We start from the raw sequence: 12,091 nt of genomic DNA on the forward strand, positions 1-12,091 counted from the left end.
TGATTTGGTCCCCTTCATGTCCAGTATCGGCCGGTGCTATCCACTTCTTTGGCCCTGTCTCCATTGACTCTCTTCAGCCCTTCGACTCATCCTTTGCTGGCTCCACCTGGCAGCTTGGATCCGTCTTGGGCTTCCAATTCGCCAGTTCTGTTCTGATGTGTCGATCCGCAAGCCCCCAAGCCCACCACTCCACCTCGACGCGTCGACCAGTAAGCTCTACCTGAGACCTTGTCCTTATGGCTCCATCTGGCTTCCTTGTCCCTCATGCTCTGCCCTGAACAGTCGTCACTCTGCCTTCACCACAGACTTCTTGGCTTTCGTCTGCATCTCCGCAGTTCCATCTGGCTCCTTCTCTCTGGGCCCACCTAGTCCTCAGCTGCAGCAGCTCCACCTCTGTTCTCTGGCACCCTGAATCCACCTCTGTTTTCTGGCACCCTGGCTCCACCTCTGTTCTCTGGCACCCTGGCTCCACCTCTGTTTTCTGGCACCGTGGCTTCACCAGGTGGCAGAGGGGTGTTGAGCCATCCACCGAGCGCTATCCAGCGCCACCGCCAGGCACCACGGAGGAGATCGCCCAGCAGGTGGAGGACCAGATGACAGTGCGTTGTGGGAACCGGACCTAAGATTTTTATTTTTTTTTCCTTTCTCCCCTCTCTCGGATCTCTCGCTCCTCATGCTTCCGTCTCCATTTCCCTTGCCTCATCGGTCCATACCCCCCAGGGATTACAGCCGTCGCTGCCTGGGGTGGGGGGGTTGGGAGTAAAGTGCAGTCTTGTGGGTGCAAGGGGCAATGGGGATATGTGGCGAGCAGGACGAGGCAGAGGGAAGTGAGAGAACGGTGTGAGTGATAATGAACGTCACCTGTGAGACGCACCGGTCTCGCATCTCTCACGGAGGAGCGGAAGCATAAAAGGAGGAGCGATGACGGTGAAGATCAAGAGAGGAACAGGCCTGATTTTATGTTTTGTTTCTCATTTGTGTAGCCAGCAGTCGACCGTGAGGGGCTGCTGGCGGATACTTTTGTTTTGTTTTATTTTATTAAATTGTTTGAACGTTCGCCGGTTTCCGCCTCCTCCTTCCCATAACAACGAACCCCGTTACAATTACTAATGGCATTTACCTACCTTAGCCACCAGGGCCAATCTCACAAAGGTGATTAGAAAGGCTACAAAAAAAAAGTCCCTCTACTTTTTTTTAGCCCTTGTTTACTGACAGAGACACTCACATCTTCTCTGTTCCATATTTGACTGTTTATTCATGGCGTATCCATTCACTACTATCAGCCGACTCACTCCAGCATGTTCTGGTCAGTCTGTGTATAAACACTCCAGACCACACATTGCTTTCTTGGTCAGACAGGAAGCAACCAAGTTAGTTAAGAGGAAGTGAACAACCCCCGACTAAGTTACTCGTGCTGCACACTGAACCAGGAAGTGCTTTGGCTCTGATCACGAACACACCCTAAAGCTTCCTCTTTTACACACCACCCTTCCGCTTTCAGAAGGGCTACCCATAAGCGTCAGCCTTTCTTTTGCCATCAGAATGGCAAATAGTCATTTTGTAACTTATTGCACCTGTTCTCTTAAATTAATGTATGCTCCCTATCAGTTTTGCCTCTCATCTAAATTATTTTATTTATCACCAAACATGTCATATTATCAACATGTGTATATTCCATGCATGTGCAAGTGCTAAGTGCACATTAATGTATGCCTTCTAGCCTTGCCTTTTCCTGTGACTGTTGTCTGTACATGAGGAAAAGGTGGGTCCACTCCTCTGACCTCAGTCACACACACAGACACACACACTGCTATTTTCAATGAGACTCCCACTTTAACTCTATTGTAATGCCAGAATTACTGGCGGACTGCAGCCACACCATCAAAATCTACACAACCCTGCCCCATATGAGAACAAGCTGGAGGACCTTGGGAAGCCAGTGTTAGGGTGGTTTTCATAAATAATGATCCTGTGATACTGTCAGGAAAGAAGTAGTATAATTGAATCTAGTCCCTGAGAGAAGCAGCATTTGGTGTAGGCCTACACTCCTTTATGGACTGATTAGAGTTTTAGACAACAACAACAACAACAACAACAACAAAATATGTTTATTTGTGCGATGACAAACTGTAAGGACTCTTTGTTCAAACTAAAAAACCTCACTAATTGCCTACAATGTGTAGTCTTCTTGCAACAAATCAGCATTGAGGAGTAGCGCTTTATGATTCAACAAGAGGAGCATTTCAAGCTTCTCCCTATAGGCAGAAACAAATGACACATAGGAATGAACTTTAATGGTTCGAGCAGGTCAAACAATGTCAGTACTGATGTAATAGTGAAAACTCACTGAAGATGTTGAAGATAATTGTGTCATAATCAAATTATGTTTAAGTTGTCACCAAGTCCCACTTCTAATACAAACCAAACCAAACCAAACCAAACATAAAATGCACTTGTACTTAGCATGTAACAGAGTCCAGTAAGGACTGCTCATGAGGAGTCATAGGGACTGTTTGCATGACCCTGTTTAGAAATAAAAACAAAAACATTGTATTTGGGTGTTCATTTACATGACAACGCTGTTTTGGGGGCTTAAATGAGAACTCTGGCGCAAAGTGAACCTGGGGTGTAATAACACATTGGTACCGAGTCGACTGTTCTCTGGGATTTGTTTTCATGATAATCAAGTGTAAAGAGTTTTATCTCTAAAAAGTGTTTAGCTTATAACGCTAGTTTATGGGGCATATAATAAGTAAAAAGAGATCGCTAGTTAATACCACTAACAAGGCTCAAAATAGCCCCACACTAACACGGTAGCTTAATGAGGGTCTCTACATACAAACCGAAGCACTGAGGACTTTGTAAGTGTACAGACAGTTTAATAATAATATACTTTATAAAGACAGTACCATCGCGTATACAGGCAGGAGCCATCTTTGGGAAACAGCCTCGACCAGTCGAACCACTAACGTCGTGCTAAGTGAGCTGAACTTTGAGATTCCAGGTCACAGTTCAGCTCGTAGCACGGCGTTCGTGGTTCGACTGGTCGAGACTGTTTTCCAAAGATGGCTCCGCGATGGTACTGTCTTTATAAAGTAGATTATTATTTACCAACGTCTTTTTATTAAAGCATATGATTTAACATACAGTTCACTTGTACATTCTGAGAATCTTTTTTTTCTTTATAAAGTAAACAAAAAAACAAAAACAAAAAAGACAAAAAAACAAAAAACAAAAAAGGAAGAAAAAAAAACACTGTAAACTTAAAAGTGATACAGCATTAAAACAAAACAAAGCAAAAGAAGACACGTAATGACGATACAAAAACAATGGCAAGAACACCATCAGGCTGACCATGACCCCCCATACTATCCCGACCCTCTAACCGCACAACTAACCCTTCCCCATGTGTCTTCTCCCCATCCACCCTTCCTCATAGAGACCGTCACTCAAAAACCATTACAATTGTCATTTATCATATGCTAGGATGTGGACTGTTGTACTGGATTTTTAGATTTTAGGTATGATATGAAGGGTTTCCATGTTTTATTGAATAAGTTGAGCCTGTCTCTCAGCGTATACCTTATTCTTTCTAAACGAAGAGTGTTAGTTAAATCCTCTAACCACATCTTAGAGGTAGGTACAGTTGTGCTCTTCCATAAGATGAGGATTAATCTCTTTGCAGTTATGAAACAATAAGAAACAAAACGCTGCTGTGCCGCACTGAAGCTCTCCGATATTCCAAGAATGATAAACACAGGCTCAGGTTTGATTAAAATATTTATGACCTCAGACATAACGTTACATATATCAATCCAAAACATTTGGACCCTTGGGAATAGAGCAAAACTATGGAGTTCTTACGGAAGAGTGGCACTTATCACACGTAGGTGACACCTCTGGATATATATTATGTAGTTTCTCCTTTGAGAAATGAAGCCTATGTATAATTTTAAATTTGGACAAGACAATGTCTTGCGTTATATGAAAAGTGTCACAGTGTTGGGTTTGTGTTCCCCAGGTGTCCACTAGAGGTCCTCGTTATCACGGTGTCCTGCACTATTGACTTCATTTCCCAGCATTCTGTCTGTCACTGTCACTCATCAGTTCATTGCACTCAGCTGTTCCCCGTCATCATTGTTCCCAGCTGTTCATTGTTAGTCTTGTTAGATCTGTGTATATATTCCCTATCTGTGTTAGTATGTGTACGGATTCGTTGTTTAATGTCCCCACACTTCCGTTCCTGTTGTTGCTTCTCTCTCGTGTTTTGTTGTTTATTCTTGGACTGTCTTTGTTGGAATTTGACCCTTGCCTGGACTGGATGTGAGTACGGATTACCCCTTTTAATAAATACCTGCTATTGGATCTACGCTGTCTGTGTGTGTGTTCGTGACAGAACGAATCCGTCGTCACAAGATCCAGCGGTATGTTTTGCAACATCTCTTCCCCAGCCACCGAGCAGGAGAGAAGGGAGTTGTTTAAGGGGACCCGGTTGGTAAAGTTCCGTGGGACCCGTGGAGGTCGCCGCAGAGGAGGTGAAAGGGAGATGTATCACGTCCCGTCTCCACAGTCAGAGACTGTTCACGTCCCGTCTGCCCAGTCAGAGACTGTTCACGTCCCGTCTGCCCAGTCAGAGACTGTTCACGTCCCGTCTGCCCAGTCAGAGACTGTTCAAGTCCCGTCTGCCCAGTCAGAGATTGTTCACGGCACGTCTCTCAAGTCAGAGACTGTTAAGGTCGCGTCTGCCCAGCGAGAGACTGTTCACGTCACGTCTGCCCAGCGAGAGACTGTTCACGTCACGTCTGCCCAGCGAGAGACTGTTCACGTCACGTCTGCCCAGCGAGAGACTGTTCACGTCACGTCTGCCCAGCGAGAGACTGTTCACGTCACGTCTGCCCAGCGAGAGACTGTTCACGTCACGTCTGCCCAGCGAGAGACTGTTCACGTCACGTCTGCCCAGCGAGAGACTGTTCACGTTCCGTCCGCCTTCCTGGACCTGGACTATCTGGAGCGTCTGGCTCGGATCCTGGACATGCCCGTGTCTGCTGTTCCAGAGCCGGAACCAGTGTCTGCTGTTCCAGAGCCGGAGCCCGAGGCAGAGCCAATGGCCATTCCAGAGCCGGAGGCAGAGCCAGTGCCCGTTCCAGAGCCGGAGGCAGAGCCATTGCCGGTTCCAGAGCCGGAGGCAGAGCCAATGCCTGTTCCAGAGCCGGAGGCAGAGCCAGTGCTGTCTGCCTTCTTGGATCTGGACTATCTGGAGCGTCTGGTTAGGATCCTGGACATGCCCATGTCTGCTGTTCCAGAGCCGGAGGCAGAGCCCATGCCCGTTCCAGAGCCGGAGGCAGAGCCCATGCCCGTTCCAGAGCCGGAGGCAGAGCCCATGCCCGTTCCAGAGCCGGAGGCAGAGCCCATGCCCGTTCCAGAGCCGGAGGCAGAGCCCATGCCCGTTCCAGAGCCGGAGGCAGAGCCCATGCCCGTTCCAGAGCCGGAGGCAGAGCCCATGCCCGTTCCAGAGCCGGAGGCAGAGCCAATGCCCGTTCCAGAGCCAATGCCCGTTCCAGAGCCAATGCCTGTTCCAGAGCCAGTGCCTGTTCCAGCGCCTGAGCCAGTGTTTGTTTATGTGTTTGTGTGTGTCCTTGTTACCATTTCTGTTCTAGTGACTGTTCCTGAGCTGGTGTTTGCAGTTCCTGAGTTGGTGGCTGCTGCTCCAGAGGCAGAGCCAGTGCCTGTTCCAGAGCTGGAGCCAATGTCTGTTCCAAAGCCAGTGCCTGTTCCAGTGCATGAGCCGGTGTCTGTTGCTGTTCCTGTGCCATGGTCGCCCTCGCCCTGGTCTTTACCGCCCTGGCCGCCCGAGGGGTCTTCACCGCCCTGGCCGCCCGATGGGTCGTCTGCTTCGCCCTGGCCGCCCGATGGGTCGTCTGCTTCGCCCTGGCCGCCCGATGGGTCGTCTGCTTCGCCCTGGCCGCCCGATGGGTCGTCTGCTTCGCCCTGGCCGCCCGATGGGTCGTCTGCTTCGCCCTGGCCGCCCGATGGGTCGCCTTCTTCGCCCTGGCCGCCAGATGGACTGTCTGCTTCGCCCTGGCCGCCAGATGGACTGTCTGCTTCGCCCTGGCCGCCCGATGGACTGTCTGCTTCGCCCTGGCCGCCCGATGGACTGTCTGCTTCGCCCTGGCCGGCCGATGGACTGTCTGCTTCGCCCTGGCCGGCCGATGGACTGTCTGCTTCGGCCTGGCCGCCCGATGGACTGTCTGCTTCGTCCTGGCCGCCCGATGGACTGTCTGCATCCGCCCTGGCCCCCGGCTAAACCATCACCAGCGCCTGAGCCAGTGTTTGTTTATGTGTTTGTGTGTGTCCTTGTTACCATTTCTGTTCTAGTGACTGTTCCTGAGCTGGTGTTTGCAGTTCCTGAGTTGGTGGCTGCTGCTCCAGAGGCAGAGCCAGTGCCTGTTCCAGAGCCGGAGACAGAGCCAGTGCCTGTTCCAGAGCCAGTGTCTGTTCCAGAGCCGGAGGCAGAGCCAGTGTCTGTTCCAGAGCCGGAGGCAGAGCCAGTGTCTGTTCCAGAGCCGGAGGCAGAGCCAGTGTCTGTTCCAGAGCCGGAGGCAGAGCCAGTGTCTGTTCCAGAGCCGGAGGCAGAGCCAGTGTCTGTTCCAGAGCCGGAGGCAGAGCCAGTGCCTGTTCCAGAGCTGGAGCCAATGTCTGTTCCAAAGCCAGTGCCTGTTCCAGTGCATGAGCCGGTGTCTGTTGCTGTTCCTGTGCCATGGTCGCCCTCGCCCTGGTCTTTACCGCCCTGGCCGCCCGAGGGGTCTTCACCGCCCTGGCCGCCCGATGGGTCGTCTGCTTCGCCCTGGCCGCCCGATGGGTCGTCTGCTTCGCCCTGGCCGCCCGATGGGTCGTCTGCTTCGCCCTGGCCGCCCGATGGGTCGTCTGCTTCGCCCTGGCCGCCCGATGGGTCGTCTGCTTCGCCCTGGCCGCCCGATGGGTCGTCTGCTTCGCCCTGGCCGCCCGATGGGTCGCCTTCTTCGCCCTGGCCGCCAGATGGACTGTCTGCTTCGCCCTGGCCGCCAGATGGACTGTCTGCTTCGCCCTGGCCGCCCGATGGACTGTCTGCTTCGCCCTGGCCGCCCGATGGACTGTCTGCTTCGCCCTGGCCGGCCGATGGACTGTCTGCTTCGCCCTGGCCGGCCGATGGACTGTCTGCTTCGCCTTGGCCGCCCGATGGACTGTCTGCTTCGTCCTGGCCGCCCGATGGACTGTCTGCATCCGCCCTGGCCCCCGGCTAAACCATCACCCCCTGTTTCTGTTCCCTTTCATGGACCTGGCCTCCCATCCCTCCCCCTGATCCTCCACCATTCCACCTCCCTCCTGAACTCTTGTGTTGTGTGTTTTGTCTTGGAGCGTCTGGTAGCCGCTCCGTAGAGGGGGGGTTATGTCACAGTGTTGGGTTTGTGTTCCCCAGGTGTCCACTAGAGGTCCTCGTTATCACGGTGTCCTGCACTATTGACTTCATTTCCCAGCATTCTGTCTGTCACTGTCACTCATCAGTTCATTGCACTCAGCTGTTCCCCGTCATCATTGTTCCCAGCTGTTCATTGTTAGTCTTGTTAGATCTGTGTATATATTCCCTATCTGTGTTAGTATGTGTACGGATTCGTTGTTTAATGTCCCCACACTTCCGTTCCTGTTGTTGCTTCTCTCTCGTGTTTTGTTGTTTATTCTTGGACTGTCTTTGTTGGAATTTGACCCTTGCCTGGACTGGATGTGAGTACGGATTACCCCTTTTAATAAATACCTGCTATTGGATCTACGCTGTCTGTGTGTGTGTTCGTGACAAAAAGTTATGTATGTTTTCAAGACTTTCTTTCCATAAATCATCTGGAATAGTTTCACCAAGTTCCTCTTCCCACTTACGTTTATGATTTCCAGTCGATGGGGAACTTATTAATAAGAGATTGTTATAGACGCGGGATATTACTTTCGTTAGGAGACAGTTTCAGACATTCATCTATTTTGGATTGTGATTCAGTCTCAAATTCTCTTAAATATTTTCGAACGTAATCCCTAACTTGTAGGTAGCAAAAGAATTTATTATTCCCCAGCTCATACTTCCTCTGTAGTTGTGTGAATGAAGCAAAGACGCCTCCCACGTATAAGTCACCAATACACTGGATACCCCTTTCACTCCATGTAGAAAAAGCTCCATCCAGACTAGAAGGGGTAAATGTAGGATTTCTAGTGATGGGTAACAGAAGAGAGATTGGTTTAAGATTAAAGGTGGTCTTAATTTGTTTCCAGGTACAAATCATGCTATGTATGATGGGATTGTTAATATACAAGGACTTATTAACCACAGCCGGAGCTAGTAGGACTGCGGCCATAGAATACGGGTGGCAGTCCCCCCACTCCAGCAATAGCCAATCAGACATTGGTATTGATGTGTCCAACCAAAAAGTAAACATCCTAATCGCTGAGGCCTAGTAATATAGCAAAAAGTCTGGAAGTGCCAATCCCCCGTTTGGCTTTGGTCTACAAAGATGCTTTTTACCTATTCTGTGAACCTTGTGTCTCTGCAGAAGAGGAACTATTACAGAATCTAGGTGTTTAAAAAATGACTTTTTTAGAGATATTGGGATATTTTGAAATAGGTATAACAATTGTGCGAGAAAAATCATCTTTATAGCATTAATTCTCCCAATTAAAGAAATTGGGAGCGTGTCCTAGAATGTAACTCTAGATTGTAATCGTTCTATTAGAGGGGGGAAGTTTGCCTGGAATAGAGATGAGTACTGCTTTGTCACTACTATCCCCAAATAGGTTAATTATCTGGAAAGACTGTAAATGGAAAGTGATCTAGGTGTGTTAAGTCACTCATATGTATTGGCATTAAAACACTCTTAGTGCAATTGATTCGATAACCCGAAAAGGTCCCAAACAGGTTAATTTTGTCGAGAAGATTTGGGATGGTAATTTGAGGCCGCGTTTTATACAAGAGGATAGCATCCGCGTATAATGATATCTTATTATTTGTGTCTTTAGTGGAGTGTCCATAAATCTGGGGTTCCATTCTGATACATTGGGCTAGAGGTTCAATGGCCAGCGCAAAAATTAAAGGGGATAATGGACACCCCTGCCTTGTCCCTCTATGTATAAAGTATATTATTATTAAACTGTCTGTACACTTAAAAAGTCCTCAGTGCTTCGGTTTGTATGTAGAGACCCTCATTAAGCTACCGTGTTAGTGTGGGGCTATTTTGAGCCTTGTTAGTGGTATTAACTAGCGATCTCTTTTTACTTATTATATGCCCCATAAACTAGCGTTATAAGCTAAACACTTTTTAGAGATAAAACTCTTTACATTCGATTATCATGAAAACAAATCCCAGAGAACAGTCGACTCGGTACCAATGTGTTATTACATCCCAGGTTCACTTTGCGCCGGAGTTCTCCTTTAACAAAGCAAACTTTTGGAAACGTGTTTCAGGACACGTTTACAAGACAACGATGTAAAAACGTTGTCCTATGCATTTTTAGCATTCAGATGACAACGCTGTCAAAACGATCCCCATTCACACGGATCCATTGAACCGACTAAAAATGCTGTTGTAAACCAGCAAAGTTTTTTACACTTCACATCACGGGCTAGTCTGGGTTACAGAATCGCGCCAGCCTCTCGTTGCATTTCATTATATAGACAAACCAAGGCAGAAACCTCTTATCAAATGTAAACATGAGTTCACAGTGGGGATTCACATTAATCACCATCCCAGACTTACTGGGGGCAGAAGTTGATTTACATGGAACCATTTGCTAACAATGGGAATCTGATTTGAGTTTACACTTTCTGAGAGCATGAGACCATTTGCCTGGAAGACACACCCTCCTTTGTGTGCAAATTATCTCTAAACTCTTAAATACCTTATTACCTTTTGGTTTACTTCTTTGAGAATGAGACCTTTGTACCAGTCGCACTGAGAATTTCAAATGATACCAAACATGTAATCAGTGTTGGGCAGTAGCGTCACTACAAGTAGTAACGCTACTAGTTAAACTACATTTCTCAGTAGCGTGGTGGTAGCGTCGCTGTTTTCTGAATCAAATAGCTTTTCAGTAGCGAAGCTCTTTTTTTGATCAAGTAGTGCGTTAGCGTCCACACAAGCTAACGTTACATTTTTCCAAGCAATTTCTAAAGCTAAAGCTCAAATCGGAAATACAACTGCTAAGTATCACTGAAGCTGGATCAGTTAGTGACAGTGACTTCTTCTTCTTCTTGTTTTACAGTGGTTGGTAACCATAGGGCCATATGATTTCATTTCCGCAATACGGAAAACATGGACTGAATTGCGATATCCATGCATTAAAACGAAATTTACTGTATAACGTGGAATTTCACGGAATTTGTCAGATCTTGGATGAAAAGAGGGTGAGTAAACTTAAATAAAATCGTGATATAGACTAGTGTCTGTGAATATTAAACCGCTTAAAGACTATTTAAAAAGGAATCATGCATGTTCTGCGTGTCTCTGTGAATGAATGGCTCAGACGCGCGGATTCATTTACCACACACTGAAGCACCCATGAGGCTTGCGATGCTTTCAGTAATGGATCGATGAACTTCATCTACACAGCCGCTCTGAGAGTCACTTTAGCAGCATTTTAGATTGATTTGAGAAAAGCCAAATATATGATTTGATATAAAAAAACAAAAAAACAAACAGAGACTCAAAGGTCTAGCTACATGGCAACCTGTCAAAATAAAAGGTTGGTTTAACAGTTTTTTAACAGAAAGTTTTGCTTAAATCATTATGCCTACATTTTAAATAATTGGTCATTACAATTTAAACCATTAAAAAAAACTATTTTATAGAGCCCTTAAAATGTAATTTATTTAAAAATGTTAATAAATTATTGTTAAATTATATACGTTTCATGATTTCAATTAATTACACGTTTTTGATTACTAAAATGTTATTTAACCATTAAAATGGGAGTCCAGAAAAGTGAAAACAAAATAAAACTGAATTTAGAATGTGGGAAAAAATAAAACGGATTCCATAGTGCCCTACAAACCAGCTTTTTGGTCCATTACCATCACCTTCTGCTCCGTATGGTGTGACATCACGTACCAATATCAATCCTTGGGCTGACACGTGAGAAATGGAAAAAGATGCACACACTCTTGACACCTGGTTTTGTTATAGTTTTATATAGTTATATGGTTTTATATAGTTTTTATTTTTTTGGCCAAATTGGTTTGGAACAGTTGTTGAATAAACAATTGAACTGACAAATTATGCATGCCTATATGTTTGATTGTCAATTTTTTGATCACTGAGATAGCATTGACATGGAATTAGGTCTGTTCAATATAAAAATTAAATTTGAAAAAGTAGCTTTAGATGTAGTAAACTACTTTTGCCATATTGCTGTAGCTTAGCTTGCTACATTTCCCAGGGTGGTATCTTCAGTATTGTGAAGCTACATTTAATGTAGAGTAACTGCTAGCTTAGCTCACTACATTTTCTAAGTAGCTTGCCCAACACTGCGTGTAATACTGTATGATAATTATTCACATTAACCCATATAAATTTTTGGGTGAATTTCAGGTGATCTCGGCATGAAAGCACAAGAGAGAAATTCAAATATAGATTTCCTTTGTTCTCTCAGAGAGTTTCCCTATTCCAAGTTCTTCCAGTCTTACACTGTGTTATGCATGCCAGCCCACAGTTTGGCAAGGTCAATTTGCAAAGAAACACCACGCACCTAGACTGAATATGTAATACGCATGCGCATGATGCCACCGTTTTCACAAATTCACATTTTTTAAGTTCACACAGAGACGATAACAGTATTGTACACAAAAACGTGCACTTTTAGGGGGCATTAACACAGCACCGTTTAAAAATTGAACTAAAAACGGAAAACGTTTTAAGCGTTTTGGGCATTCATTTAGGCCAGGGGTAGGCAAGTTCGGTCCTAGAGAGCCGCTGTCCTGCAGAGTTTGGCTCCAACACTGAAAAAACCTCACCTGCCTATAGTCTTAGTAATCCTGAAGATATTGATTAGCTTGTTCAGGTGTGTTTGATTAGGGTTGGAC

Source organism: Siphateles boraxobius, unplaced genomic scaffold (assembly GCF_051911475.1).
Source record: "Siphateles boraxobius isolate OS27281-9 unplaced genomic scaffold, OSU_SipBor_1 130, whole genome shotgun sequence".
Classification (NCBI taxonomy): domain Eukaryota; kingdom Metazoa; phylum Chordata; class Actinopteri; order Cypriniformes; family Leuciscidae; genus Siphateles; species Siphateles boraxobius.